Source organism: Ascaphus truei, chromosome 15 (assembly GCF_040206685.1).
Source record: "Ascaphus truei isolate aAscTru1 chromosome 15, aAscTru1.hap1, whole genome shotgun sequence".
NCBI lineage: Eukaryota > Metazoa > Chordata > Amphibia > Anura > Ascaphidae > Ascaphus > Ascaphus truei.
The window spans coordinates 46,816,011-46,830,338 of record NC_134497.1 but is presented as its reverse complement, the minus strand read 5'-3'; the positions used below and the strand labels follow the sequence as shown (position 1 = coordinate 46,830,338).

Genomic DNA, 14,328 nt, shown 5'->3' with positions numbered 1-14,328 from the left:
GGAGTGTAATCCTTTGAGAGGAATAAAATGTGCCATCTTGGAAAACCGGTCCACTACCACAAGAATGGTGTTCATGCCATTCGACCTAGGCAACTCCACAATAAAATCCATCGATATGTGGGACCAGGGATGCTCCGGAATGGGTAAGGGTAAGAGAAGACCCTGAGGTTTCTGACGAGGAATTTTGTTACGTGCACATACCGGACAGGACCGTGTAAATTCAAGAATGGTTTTAACCATATTGGGCCACCAAAAAGTGCGACGGATGAGATCCAACGTCTTCTTGAATCCTGGATGCCCTGCCGAGCGGACGGCATGTCCCCATTCCAGTACCTCAGGAACGAATCTTGGCTCTACGTACAAAGAGTCTTTCGGAACCTCAAGACCGGTCGGAAGATGTTTTTGTGATTTAATGATCCTCTCAAGATTCTTGAACGCCACAGCCGCAATGATCCTTTGTTTAGGAAGGATGGACTCGGTGGTCTTTTCCGATCTCTCTTCAGAAGAGTATTGCCTGGAGAGGGCATCCGCTTTGACGTTCTTTGTGCCGGGAATATATGAGAGAACAAAATTAAATCTGGAGAAAAATAACGACCATCGGGCTTGGCGAGGACCTAAACGACGGGCATTCTCAATGTACAATAGGTTTTTATGGTCCGTGAGAATAATGAATGGCTCTTTTGACCCCTCCAGAAGATGTCTCCATTCTTGAAGAGCCATCTTAACGGCCAAAAGTTCCCTATTGCCCACGTCATAATTTCTTTCTGCAGGAGAGAACTTTTTGGAGAAAAACCCGCAAGGGTGAAGTTTGTCCTGGGGAGAAAATTTCTGAGAGAGAACCGCACCTGCCCCACAGTTCGAAGCATCAACCTCTAGGGTGAATGGGAAATTAGTGTTCGGATGTCGAAGGATGGGAGCGGATACAAAGGCTTGTTTCAGCGTTTTGAAAGCCGAGACTGCCTCTGGTGACCAAGATGAAGGATCTGCCCCTTTTTTGGTCAGTGTAGTGATAGGAGCGATGATAGTTGAAAAATTACGGATAAATTTCCGGTAATAGTTGGAAAAACCTAAAAATTGTTGAATGGATTTGAGGGAATTGGGTTGCGGCCAATCCATGACGGCTTTCAGCTTCTCTGGGTCCATGGCTAAGCCTCTGTTGGAGATAATATACCCAAGAAAGGAAGTGGTAGACTGGTGAAAAAGTCATTTCTCCATTTTAGCATATAACCGGTTCTCTCGGAGGCGTGAAAGCACAAACTTCGTGTGAATGATATGATCCTGTAAGTTTTGGGGGAAAAAAAGAATGTCATCCAGGTAGACAATGACAAAACGATTGAGAACATTCCGAAAGATGTCATTAATAAAGTCCTGAAAAACTGCTGGTGCATTGCACAAACCGAAGGGCATCACTAGGTATTCGTAGTGTCCACTACGGGTGTTGAAAGCAGTTTTCCATTCATCGCCCTCTCGGATGCGGATGAGGTTGTATGCCCCACGGAGGTCAAGTTTGGTAAAGAGGTTGGCCCCCTGAAGTCTGTCGAAGAGTTCGGAGATGAGTGGAAGTGGATAGCGATTTTTCACCGTAATATGGTTCAGACCCCGGTAATCAATACATGGTCTGAGAGTACCATCCTTCTTCTTGACGAAGAAGAATCCGGCCCCCGCGGGAGAGTTGGAATGACGTATAAAGCCCCGCTTAAGGTTCTCACGAATATATTCGTCCATGGCTTCTGTCTCGGGCAACGAGAGAGGGTAAGATTTGGCCTTTGGCAAGGTGTATCCGGGTACCAGGTCAATCGGACAATCGTAGGAACGATGAGGAGGTAGGAGCTCAGACTGCGTCTTGCTAAAAACGTCCAAAAATTCAGCGTAAGGAGAAGGTAACTCCCTCTGAGGATTGGATGTGTTAGCTAAAAGAAAGGACGGTCGCTCCGTAGACACTGAAGATTCTTCTGACCTTGACCTCCAGTCAATGGGATTAGGAGATATCCAATCGATGAGCGGATTGTGCTTCTGTAACCAGGGCAGTCCGAGCGTAATCGGTGTACCCGGGGCATGAATCACGTCAAAGCCTAGGGTCTCTTCGTGGGAATGAGTAGAAAGGGTGATAGGTCCGGTCTCCAAGGAGATATATGCCGGAGTGAGAGGACGATTATCTATCCCGACCAAGGCAACGGGGGAGTTCTTCTTGGACAGTGGGATCTGATTTTGTTCAGAAAATGTCTGATCCATGAAGTTCCCTCCTGCGCCGGAATCGATAAACGCTGCTGTGGAGGTATGGAAGGTAGGACCAGAAAGGGAAACGGGAATGGTCAATCTTTTGGGGAGTTCCCTTCTGAGTAGGGGGCAAGGAGATTTAGCACCCAGAAAGCGCCCCTTCGTACTCACTGGGTTTGGTCGTTTCCCGAAGGTGGTGGATTGTCACGGGTACGCTGTTGAGAAGATCCGCAATGAAGGCACGACTCTCCGGCTGAGCGAAGCTGTCGCAAGGGTACCTGAGGTTGTTGGACTCCGAGTTGCATCGGCTCAGGAGCTTCCAGCGCAGGCAGCGGAGAGAAAATGGGTCTCGGGGTAGTAGAAAACCTGGAGAAGGAAGCACGGAAAGGCGTAGACCGGGATTGCTGATGCTGAGCGCGGCGTACCTGAAGGCGTTGATCCATGCGATTGGCCAGGGTGATGAGGTCCTCCAGCAGTCCTGGCCTGGGTTGAGAGGCGAGTTCATCCTTCAGGGAATCCGATAGGCCATTCCAGAAGACAGAGACTAAGGCCTCCTGACCCCAACGAGTCTCAGCTGCTATGGTCCTGAATTCCAGGGCATATTGGGCCACAGGCCGACGTCCCTGTGTAAGGTGCAGCAGGGAATCAGAAGCAGTTTCTTGTCGTGCGGGGGTATCGAAGACCTGTCGGAAGTCACGTCTGAAGGCTGCGTAATCTCGGGTAATATCAGGTCGCAGTTCCCATATCGGGGAAGCCCTATCAGTGCGTTACCTGTGAGCAGACTGTATACATAAGCTACCTTTTTCCGACCAGTAGAATACAGTTGCGGAGCCATCTCGAACTGGATCTCACACTGGTTGAGAAAGCCGCGACAAGCGTGGGGATCCCCTGCGTAGGGCTTTGGAGCCGGAATCTTCGGAGCTGAGGACAAAGTGGATGTAGAATTGGACTGCGCCGGCGGCGCAGACGCAGGTGGTGCCTGTAGAGATAGGTCCTGTACCTGTTGGGAGAGGAGAACCACTTGATCCGTTAAGGCCTGGATTTGTTGATACATGGCCGTCATTATAGAGTCCGCATCAGTCTGGTCTGCGTCTTGTGGGCTCGACATAATGTTACGCCGGTACTGCCCGCAGACCAGACCCGTCCCTTCTACTGAGGGGAGGAACGTATATGGGCACGCACCCGCAGCAAAAGGAGCGTGTCCGTAGTGTGGAGCGTTGCCAGGCCAGGTGACGTTAGCTAGCAATACTTGCCGGTACCGGTGTAGAAGTGCCGTCGTCGTTGCCGTTTTAGCCAAGGTCAGGGATTGGAGAATTCCGGAAGGTCGTTGTCCAAGCAGGGGTCGAGAGCCAGAGAAGGACGTCCGCCAAGCCAAGTCGTTACCTGAGTGAATGAGAGAGAGAATGCCAGAATAGTGATCCTAGTGGAAACTATGTCGAGCAATGACTGAATGGCAGGACAGGCATTATAAAGCGTGGCTGACCAATAGGAAGAGGAGGCAGGCCTGGAGGAGTACATGGAGCTGTCCTGGATAGGCTGTCCAAAGGAGTATACAGGTGAGCAGTCTTTATGCCTGATTGATCCTTGTGTGTGTGTTGGGGGCGGAGCCTCACTGCAGGAGCAGTGAATAAATTAAGAGAGTCCTGCGCGTGCTCTGTAACAGAGACGGGCGCGCGCTCGTAAACGGTAGCAGCCGCATGAGAGAGGGAAGATCCCGCAGGAGCGCGAGACCGCAGAGGACGACGGGGAACCCCCAGAGCCGCCGGAGGTAAGTGACGCCAGCGAGGAGTGCGCGCCACGACAGCGGGGGTTAATGAAGGTGAAGAGGGACCAGGGCGCGGGTGCTGCGATCCCAGAGTCCTCACACCTGTTTGCTGTTGGAGCTGAAAAAACAGATAAGACTTTATTCTTATACGTATCGGTTATCCTTTGTGTAGCATGTTTTGGGCATGACCAGATTAGCTGGCTGTCCTGTTAGTAAGGGCTCAAGAAGTGAGTTAGTGTCCCTAACGGGACTAGGCTTTAATTTTCAAGAAAGTAGTTTCTTAAAGGGACAGTGCACCAGTACTTATTTTGGTTGTGGCTAATAAACCACTAGTGTTTAAAGTTTCCCATCATGTCTAGCGTCTTACTGACCCCGCCGCGAGGCCGTCCTGCCACAGGTGGTGTCAGAAGTGGGATGCTATGCCTCTGGGGGTCAGTAGATGAAGATGTGTTGAGACACTGAACTCAAGCGGAAAAAAAATAAATGATTTTTTGCTGAAGCATGGAAGTTACAGCTAGCAAGCGCTGAGTGTAAATTTTGCCCCGTCGGGTATGAAAGGATTGCTGTGTAAAGCTAATGCCTTTTGCTGAAGTGAGTGAATTTGCAGCTAGCAAGTGCTGTGAGGTAAAGGTTGCCCTGTCTGGTAAAAAAGAAAGTGAAAATGGATTTTTGCAAAGAAGTTGCCCTAAGAAGAACCCAGAAGGTTCAAATATTGTAAAGCAAGAACAACTTACGTGTGTTGTGCAAAGTCTGCCTCGTCGGGTGTGAAAAAAAATAAAAATAAAAAAAAAACGGGGTTTTACAATGGCCGCCGTCAAGTGTAAGTTTTGCAATGTACATAACCATACGAAACAGTGTCCCTTCAGGCCATATGATGACGACGCATATGTGGCCCCGAGAAGAGAGACGTACCCGCAGATGAAAGCTGCAAAAGTGTCCAGTGTGTGTGTGCCCAGGACCACTGATGTCTCTGGAACTAATAAAACAAAGAGAAAGAAGAAAAATAAAAATATTTTTCAAGTCACAGAGGAAGTGACCGAACCACTTGAGCCTGCGATATCAGGACAACAGGCGTCAGCAAGCCACCGAGATGTGCTGCAGACCGGAGTGATGGGCAGAATTGTCACAGGAACGGTGGCAATGGAAAAGGAGGAGCAAAGGGAAGCTGAATCCTTGATCCAGGGAAAAGAGGCCTTAATTTCTGCACTCCAAACTGCCCACCGTGATTATGATGCTTTGCAGAAACAATTGAATAGGGAGCGAGAAGCGAACGCCGAGGTATACTTGAGTATGAGGAGTTAAAGAAAACAGAGCGTCTTTTACGGAGTGAGTTGGAGGAGCTGAAGACAAGTTTGGATAAGGCCAACACCCCAATTGCTAACATGGAATCAGAGAGAACAAGTCCTGACTGGAGACTATGCTATCAGATGTCCCAGAGAGATGTGCAAAACTTCATCAAAGACTTAGAAGTTTCTCACCAAGAAGCTAGCACGCTCAAAACAGAGCTGGAGCTCTCACGCCAGGAGGGCCACAGTCTAAACACAGAGCTGGGTATGTTGAAGGAAACCCATGAGAATGCCCTGAGGGATTTAGAGACTGTAAAGAAGGAGAATGTAAGTCTGACGCAGAAAAATTCAGACTTGACTGATCAAATCCGTAAAGGTGATAAGAAGTTCCACCAAGCAGGAAAAGTGGAGAAGCAATTGATCCAGGAAAAGCTAGAGGTGCAGGAAGCACTGCAGAATGCAGAGAGGATGCAACGTGTCTCCCTGCAGCTGCACACACAGGCAACGCACTTATGGCAGGGCCAGCTGCAAGAGCTACATGCAAGTCTGCAAGCGGCCAACGAGAAGCAGCGGGTGCTACAGGAACGGCTGAGTACCCAGTATGTCCCCACAGAACAGCATGAGGAACGGCGGGCCACGCTGTACGCCACAAGAGCATCGCTAGGGGCAGAGCTGGGAAGCCAGGTGATTCTGTATGAGAGGGAGCGCGAGAAGGTCCAGAGACTGGAGCAAGAGCTGGAGAAGCAGAGAGGCAACTCCATCTCCATGAGTCAGTATGCCAAGGAGAAAGAAGCCTGGAAGACAGAAGCAACAGCGATACTGGCGACAAAAACTGCAGAGCTCCAAAAGATGAAGGAGGAGCTGACGCAAGCCCAGACCAAGCACCAGGAAGAGGTGAGGGCCCTGAGAGGGGATTTTCAGGATCAAGTTGAAGACTTGCAGACGCAGGTTGCTGAGCGCAAGATACAGCTCGCCGAGCGGGAGAAGGTGACCGTCCGACAGGTGGCTTGCCTGTCATTGCGCTATGAAACCGAGATGGCTGATACCCGCAAGCTTCTGGACCACACGTCCAATGAGGTGGCCCGACTGCAGCTGGAGCTGGACAAGGTCTGGGAGAAGCACTGGCAGTTGCAGGTCAGAAATAGAGGAAAAGAAACAGATTTAAGACTGGCGCTGAACCAGCTAGGAGATGTGGAATCGCGACTCGACGCCAAAGAAGATGAACTGGCAGCTGCACTGAGTGAAAAAAGAAATGCAAAAGGACAGCTTCATGACCTGAGGAAGGACATGGAGTCTGAGCGTGCTGGCCGCAAGATGGCAGAGAAACAAAAGCGTGACCTGGATGAGATACTCGAGGCTCAGAAGACTGAGCAGGATGCTACGTTGGACTCTAATGCTGCCCAGCAGGAGATTCCTCAGCTGAAGTTGGAGAAAGAGGTTACAACCCTAAGAGAGACCCTTGGGTCACAGAAGCAGTCCATGGGAAAAAGGGTGGTAGAGATAAAGCAAGTGAGGCGCACCAGAAAGCGTGACTGCAATACCGTTGCAGTGTTACAGTCTACTTTTCACAAGGCAATGGATGTGAAGGAACTTGTAAGGAAGATGGCATATCAGGTGTTGTCGGAAAAGGTTCACATGAGAGCTTTAACTATTGCCCAGAGAGTTAAACTATTGCAGCAGGGACTTAATGACAGATCAGGAGCAGTGAAAGAAGTGATGCAGAAAAAAGTTCTTCAGGCTTGGCTCAGATTTACTGAGGGGGATGTCTTAGAATTGCTTTATCGCCTGGATGTAGAAAATTCTCCGGAGGTTGCCGTCTCTGCACTTAATGCATTGTTTTCAGTATCGCCTCTCAATGAGCTAGTCCAGAACTGCAAAAACATTGATGAGAGGAAATTGATCCCGATAGAAACTCTAACTCCCGAGAACGTTCTGTACAGGAAAGCACTGTGCGAGTACCTAAAGTCAAAGGATGATGAAGGGGAGGCTGCACTGGAACATGTTTTACCAGAGCCCGCTGTCTATGCAGACTATCTCTTAAGTTATCTTCAAAACCCTGCTGTTCTCACAGAAGAACAAAAAGCGGATATGACACAAATTGAAGACATGCTGACTAAAGAATTTATAGGTCAGCAGCTGATTCTTATAGTCGGCTGTCTAGATACCAGTGAAGAAGGAGGCAGGAAACGCCTTCTTGCTGTCCTACAAGAGATGCTTGTAATACCTAATACACCAACTTCCCTTATAACGTGTCTAGTGGAATTATTGCTCCGTATTGTTAAAGATGATGACCGGAGAATTCAGATTGTGGCAGAAATAGTCTCTGAGCTGCGAGAGCCAATTGTTAGCGTGGATATACCAGCGGATGCCGCGAAATGAAGGAAATTACAGTTAAAGATTGCAGATTTAAGAGTGCAGCTTAACGAAGCCAAACAAGCCTTGGAGGACTCCATAGTTTTACAAGATTTCAGTCTTGCATCTGAATTAAAGGAGATAGTGAGGTACCAGTCCTCAGGCCCAGATGGCCTGGTAATTACCCCAAAAAGAAAATGCCTAAATTGGAAGGCAAGAAAAAAAAAGGGGGAGGGAAGGGCCGACGTCAGACATTGGCGACAAAGATGCTGGTGCACGGGAATGGTGCACGGGCCGCTCCACAGGACAATGTTTCGCTGGGGAGAGGGATATGTGACAGAGTCACTGACTCAGTAGGCTGTGACAGTGAATGGAGAGATGCTGCAGCCAGATCACAGAATGTTAATCTCCTCAGACAGAGAAAGCACAGCTGAAGACTGATTAAACAGGGGCTGAACTCATGAGTGAAACAAGTGCTTTAAAAAGCAGGAAGTTGCTCACACAAGGAGAGCTTGTTTTTCCACAGGAAGGTGGAGAGAACTCTCCCGGCTGGGAAGCCGTTGCTGTTGCTCTGGTCCCCCAGTCCTGCGAGGAGCTAGGCTGCTGGGACCCCAACCCAGGATAAAGATACAGATTGCTGTGAGGCTGGACACAGCCCGCTCCCCGGAACCGTGTTCCTGTTTGCTGTTGGAGCTGAAAAAACAGATAAGACTTTATTCTTATACGTATCGGTTATCCTTTGTGTAGCATGTTTTGGGCATGACCAGATTATCTGGCTGTCCTGTTAGTAAGGGCTCAAGAAGTGAGTTAGTGTCCCTAACGGGACTAGGCTTTAATTTTCAAGAAAGTAGTTTCTTAAAGGGACAGTGCACCCGTACTTATTTTGGTTGTGGCTAATAAACCACTAGTGTTTAAAGTTTCCCATCGTGTCTAGCGTCTTACTGACCCCGCCGCGAGGCCGTCCTGCCACAATATGTACACTACAACAATAAACAATAATTCATTACCATAGTGGCTATCCGCTAAGGTAATGAAGCTGCTTTAATGTATCTTTATTAATAGTGTGCGGGAGCAGGGGGTCCCCTGAGCTGAACCGCATTGATTTCTGCCTCAGGGACCCCCTGATTCCCGAGTTACAGGCCCCGGTATGGGGCATCGGATGCCAGTGTGGCCGCCATCTTTATAGCGTCCAAGATGCTACCACTACCCCCACTACCAACAATAAACATCACTATATTTAATAAAAAATACATCCCACCCCCTGTGCCCCCCCATAAATACATTATTTATTCCGCAGGCCCCACAGTGTGCCAGAGGGGGTGCCCACAAGGTCTGGAGGCCTACGGGGGTGGTCCCCGCCAGGCGCCGTGGTCTCCGTGGGCCCCAAATGGGGTCTCCACGGGTTGGCCCGCGGGTGTCTGGGGGCCCCGGGTCAGTCCCACAGGTGTCTGAGTGTCCTCATGTGGTTCCCACAGTGTCTGGGGGCCCTCAGGTGGTCCCTTTCCTTGAAAATGTCACTGTTTGTGACGAAACGCGTTGGCATGTGACATCAGCACGCAGTGACGTGCCTACGACAGGCGGAGCTAGACCTGGTTTGCAGTTTGGTGTGTGTACTCAGGAAGCCTCGCAGATTTATAGCTACCTCTTCCCTCTTCTCCACGTGGCGCCGCCATTTCATTTTATTAATTTATTTATAAAATATTTTATCAGGAAGTAATACATTGAGAGTTACCTCTCGTTTTCAAGTATGTCCTGGGCCATTGTCGTGTGGAGGATGCTCTACCACACACTCCACTAGCTAATGGGAGCAACGCTATGGTGGTATTATCTTCTACACAATAGAGGTACTCTGTGTACTGTTCTTCCTTATTGAATACTAACTTTTACACCACTGCTCCTGGCCACCTGTCATACATCCATCTGCGCTGACCCGCTGCTGTCACAGATTGTCTCAGACGATTGTGTTTTTACCCACTATGTGAGTATAGGTCCTGGTGACCACTCCACGCTTGAATAAAGATTCCTCTATTTTTACAGTTTTATGCTATGGAGCTGGCACTTCTTTGTTAGAGATATCTCTCTCTCCCTCTCTCTAAACCATTGATCAAAAAATTCAACTTACAAGTAACCACCATCATACAAAATCTAACTTCCAAAAATAAGCCAATATTAAAAATCAAAAACCTGTAAAAAAAAAAAATTGTTTACTTTTTCATAGTGTTACATGATGTATGGATGGTGTGCCTGCAAAAATGTAAACAGAGACATTTTTCTAAGTCCTGCTCCTTTAGCGCCTGCCTTTGGCTGGCGTGCTTTATTCGGCGCATTTGTAAAGCATGATCACTTATCGTAGCTTTGAAAATCGCACAGATTGGCAGAAATCAGCACATATAGCTGATCGTACGAGCTTTGTGGGACTTAGAAACATTTCTTGAAAAAAGCCTGTTTAAGAGCACAAAGTGCCTGTTATCACTGCTCAAAAAGCAGTATAGGTTATTTTGGTGTAGGTATGGAGCAGTTAAGATATATAGGGTAAATAAGATATCCAGATCAAGATTGTGGGCTAGAGGGATTGTGGGCTAGAGGGAGTGTGGGCTAGAGAGAGTGTGGGTGTGTGTGTGAGACATACTGTGTGTGTGTGAGAGAGAGAAAGAGAGTGTGTGTGTGTGTGTGTGTGTGTGTGTGTGTGTGTGTGTGTGTGTGTGTGTGACAGACAGTGTGTGTGTGTGTGTCTGTGAGACAGACTGTGTGTGTGTGTGTGTCTGTGAGACAGACTGTGTGTGTATGTGTCAGACTGTGTGTGTGTGTGTGTGTGTGTGTGTGTGTGACAGACTGTGTGTGTGTGACAGACTGTGTGTGTGAGACACAAGGCCTCATGCACTAAGCGGCGGAAAAGTGCTCTCGCCAGGGGTTTGAACTCGCCATGTTTTTGCCGTGTTACCCTCGCAGTATGCATGAAGGGCCGAATCCCTGGCGAATAACTGCGAGAGCAACATTGCCAAACATGGCGATTAGCCGGTGCCGAGAAGCCCTCCCCTGCCGAGATCTGCCTGCAGCAGCGAGAGATCCACCACTCTCTGCGTAAACATCGGCAACACTAAAAAATCTTTTAAATACAATTTTATTTATAGTGTAGATGTGCAGGGGGTCTCCGGAGCTGATCCGCCTGGTTTGGGGTCCGGGAACCCCCTGCTTCCCGAGATACAGATCCCTTTATGAGGTGCCGGTATCCCTCTGCATTTAAATGTCCCGATCACGTGACCGCTAAATGTATACAAAGCAGAGGGATAACGGCACCCCATAAAGGGGCCTGTATCTCGGGAAGCAGAGGGTCACCGGACCTAAAATCAAAGCGGTTCACCTCCGGAGACCCCCTGCACATCTACACTATGAATAAAACACACATAACAATAAAGAATACTTTCTTACCGTTGCGGCTATCTGCTATGATATTGAAGCAGTGTTGCAGGATACATGCAACCACACACCGGGTTCTTTAGATAATGCTTATTTATTTGAGCCTTAAAACATACAGCACACCAAAAACAAATAGCTTCTCATCAGCAAACAAAAGAAAATAGCTTATTCTTCAGCAGAGAAAACAAAATAGCTACTTTTTAGCAGACAGAACAAAATAGCTTCTCTTTAGCAGACAAAACAAAAATAAGGCAGCTTCTCTTTTGTATGCAGGAGACAGACAGTTCATCACGTGTACTTTGCAACACAGACCTTTCAGCAATAATCTCTTCAGCATTTTCAGTCCTGTCTCCTCACCAGCTCTCCTGCATGTGTGTACAGCCTGGGGTTTTAACACCTTGATTATGCAGCTGGGGTCAGACTAATTAAGCAGCCCTTCTCAACTTAACCTCATCACTGCTGCACTGCAAGCCTAAAAATAGGTTTTCCAGGCATATGGCTGGTGACGTTCATTCACCCTGTCACATTACTCCCTGTCATGATAGAGAGGATTTGGCCTGGGATTAAAGGGGTTACACCCCATTTGGCCACCCTCTACTCTCACCTGGGAAGCAAGGGGTTAACTGGACTGGGGTCCAGTAATGTGGTTTTGCCTTGCTTCAGCCATCCAACTGTTTTTTCCCCTGTATAAATGTATTGTTTCTGGGCCAGTGTCTGCACCACACACACACTGGGGCTTAAGGGGTTAATGAGCTGCAGTTTAGGAAAATATATTAGGATGCGTGGTGTCTTTTCAGAAATATCTGGGCTTCAAAAGGCTTGATTGAAGTTGGGTGTGAAAAGCACAGAGGGGGGTTGGTGTATGTTAACACATCTGGCTGGTAGAGACAGCTAGCACCCAGGCTGGGGCATTGGGTGTGAAATATAGCATCGGTGACAAATGTTCACTATACAGGAGTCCCTGCTTCAAAGGATTTATTGATGGGGGCCAGGGGTGCGGTTACGCAAGGAGATATCAGAATGAGTGACCTTATTAAATATAAGAATATTATGAGATGTCCTCGGCTGAACGTGCTAAAAGCTACATATGTGTATTCGTGGGACTGATTCACACATAAGGATTACAGACACCTGACGTCTGGCAGGTACTAAGAGACAGATATTAATATCTCTCTTAATTTTAATATTACATGGTAATATTTAGTCTTATTGGGAGCGTCATGCGTGCCGGAATGTATTAATATGTCTCGCGTGCCAGTAAGTACTACTGAACTGAAGTTATGAAGTTATTTAGATACTGTAGGAAAAGCAGTTTTCAAACGTCCTTGGGTGGGAGGAGTTTTACTCTGAGGAAAACTGTCAACCTCACCACTGATTTATGAGAGGGGCTGGGTTTAGGTTGTGTTCAATGGGAAATAATTGTATAAGAACCAGGCTCAGCCTATGGCTATTGTCCTTCATTTCTTTCATATGTCTTCATGTGTCTTCATGCATGATCTTCATGTATTGCTGTGATGCCAACATCTGAAACTGAATTATGGGAGAAATGGCCCATCCTGTATCCTGATGGCTTTTCTTGTCCTAACCTTTAAGTAAGTGTCCATATTTTGTCTGTTATTTGTATATCTCGTGTGTTCACCTTTATCAAGAAATAAATTATATTTTATCATATCTAAGTCTCGTCCGGTTCAACCCAGGTATATTCTTGGAGATGTATTATTAGTAGCCTGTCACAAAGCTCCTGTCACACTCCCCTGTTAGTGTGTGGCTGGGGCCACGCACGGCTGAAGCCCGATCCTCCACCCCTTCTCTAGAAAAGAAGTCAGCATTTGCATTTTCTTTTCCAGGCCTGTGCTAAATCTCAAATGAGAAGGGTTGGAGGGCCATATACCACCTGGTCAATCTAGCATTGGAATTCTTCATGCTATTTAACCACTTTAATGGAGCATGGTCCGTCACCAGAGTAAAATGGGCTCCTGCCAGGTAATGCCTCAAAGCCTCGATTGCCCACTTTACTGCAAGGCACTCCTTCTCAATCACTCAGTAGTTTTTTCCCTCTGGAACAATTTCCTACTCAGAAAAAAGATTGGATGTTCCACTCCTTCAAACTGTTGTGACAACACTGCCCCTAGCCCTATCTCTGATGCATCGGTTTGCACTACAAAAGGCCTGTTGAAGTCTGGGCTTCTAAGGACGGGACCCTCTGATAGACATCTTTGTATGTCCTTGAAGGCTCTCTGACACTCCCTTGACCATACCACTTGTGTAGGGGCGGACTTTTTTGTGAGGTCCGTTAATGGGGCTGCAACTTCCGAGTAGTTGGGGATGAACCGCCAGTAGTACCCTGCTAAACCCAGCAGAGAGCGTACCTGTGGTTTTGTTTGGGGGGGTTGGAACTTCTTTCAGGGCAACTACCTTGTCGGCTAGTGGCCTTACTTTTCCACCTCCACCTGCATACCCTAAGTATTTGGTTTCCGACCTACCTAAGGCACATTTCTTAGGGTTGGCTGTGAGCCCTGCCTCTCTTAGAGATTTGGGGACCGCTTTCAGCTTATTTAGATGGGCCCGCCAGTGTTTACTATAAATGATCTGGTAGCCACAGGATGCGGTAGTACAGAGCACAGCGGAACAACAGGAATCCACAGGACAGCAACAGTGAAAAATAAAAGGTTTCTTTATTGACACGTCATGGTGCAGACAGGTGTGGGTGCAAAGTCTCCTCCTCTCTTTACTATAAATGATAATGTCATCTAGGTAGGCTGTGGCATAAGCCATATGGGTTCTCAGCACCTTATCCATGAGTCTCTGAAATGTGACTGGGGCTCCATGCAGTCCAAATGGCATTGTCACAAACTGGTATAAACCCATGGGAGAGGCAAAGGCTGTTTTGCCCTTGGACTTTTCCTTTAAGGGTATTTGCCAGTATCCTTTTGTTAAGTCCAGCGTGGATATATATTCCGTGTCACCAAGGGCGTCAATTAACTCGTCCACCCTTGGCATCGGATATGCGTCAAACTTGGATACCGCATTGACCTTTCGGAGGTCCACACAAAATCTTACCTTCCCATCGGGTTTAAGGACCATAACTAGTGGACTACACCACTCACTGCATGATTCCTCAATCACTCCTAACATTTCTTGTTCCTCCTTCTCTACCAGGGCCCTACGACTCTCAGGCAACCTATAAGGACGGGAACGTACTTTTACCCCAGGTGCTGTCTCGATCACATGTGAAATTAAATTAGTTTGCCCTGGCAAAAAACATCATGGAATTGTGTAATTATTTCTAAC

General features: G+C 47.8%; 3 protein-coding genes across 9 annotated transcripts in view; all 3 read left to right on the top strand.

Moving 5' to 3' along the window:
- LOC142466914 (uncharacterized) overlaps positions 1-14,328 on the top strand; it is a 608,435-nt gene that overhangs the window by 339,451 nt on the left and 254,656 nt on the right. The gene's annotated exons all lie outside the window — the stretch shown is intronic.
- Positions 1-14,328, top strand: part of LOC142466913 (uncharacterized) — a 276,622-nt gene that overhangs the window by 124,836 nt on the left and 137,458 nt on the right. The window lies entirely within an intron of this gene.
- Positions 1-14,328, top strand: part of LOC142466916 (uncharacterized) — a 108,420-nt gene that overhangs the window by 59,877 nt on the left and 34,215 nt on the right. Inside the window, exon 1 of one of the 6 annotated variants that reach the window (XM_075572539.1) lies at positions 10,987-12,629. The exons of the other annotated variants lie outside the window; for them this stretch is intronic. The gene's annotated coding sequence lies outside the window, so the exon portion shown is untranslated. Of the gene's footprint in view, positions 1-10,986; positions 12,630-14,328 lie in introns of those variants that run through there. 6 annotated transcript variants of the gene reach the window in all.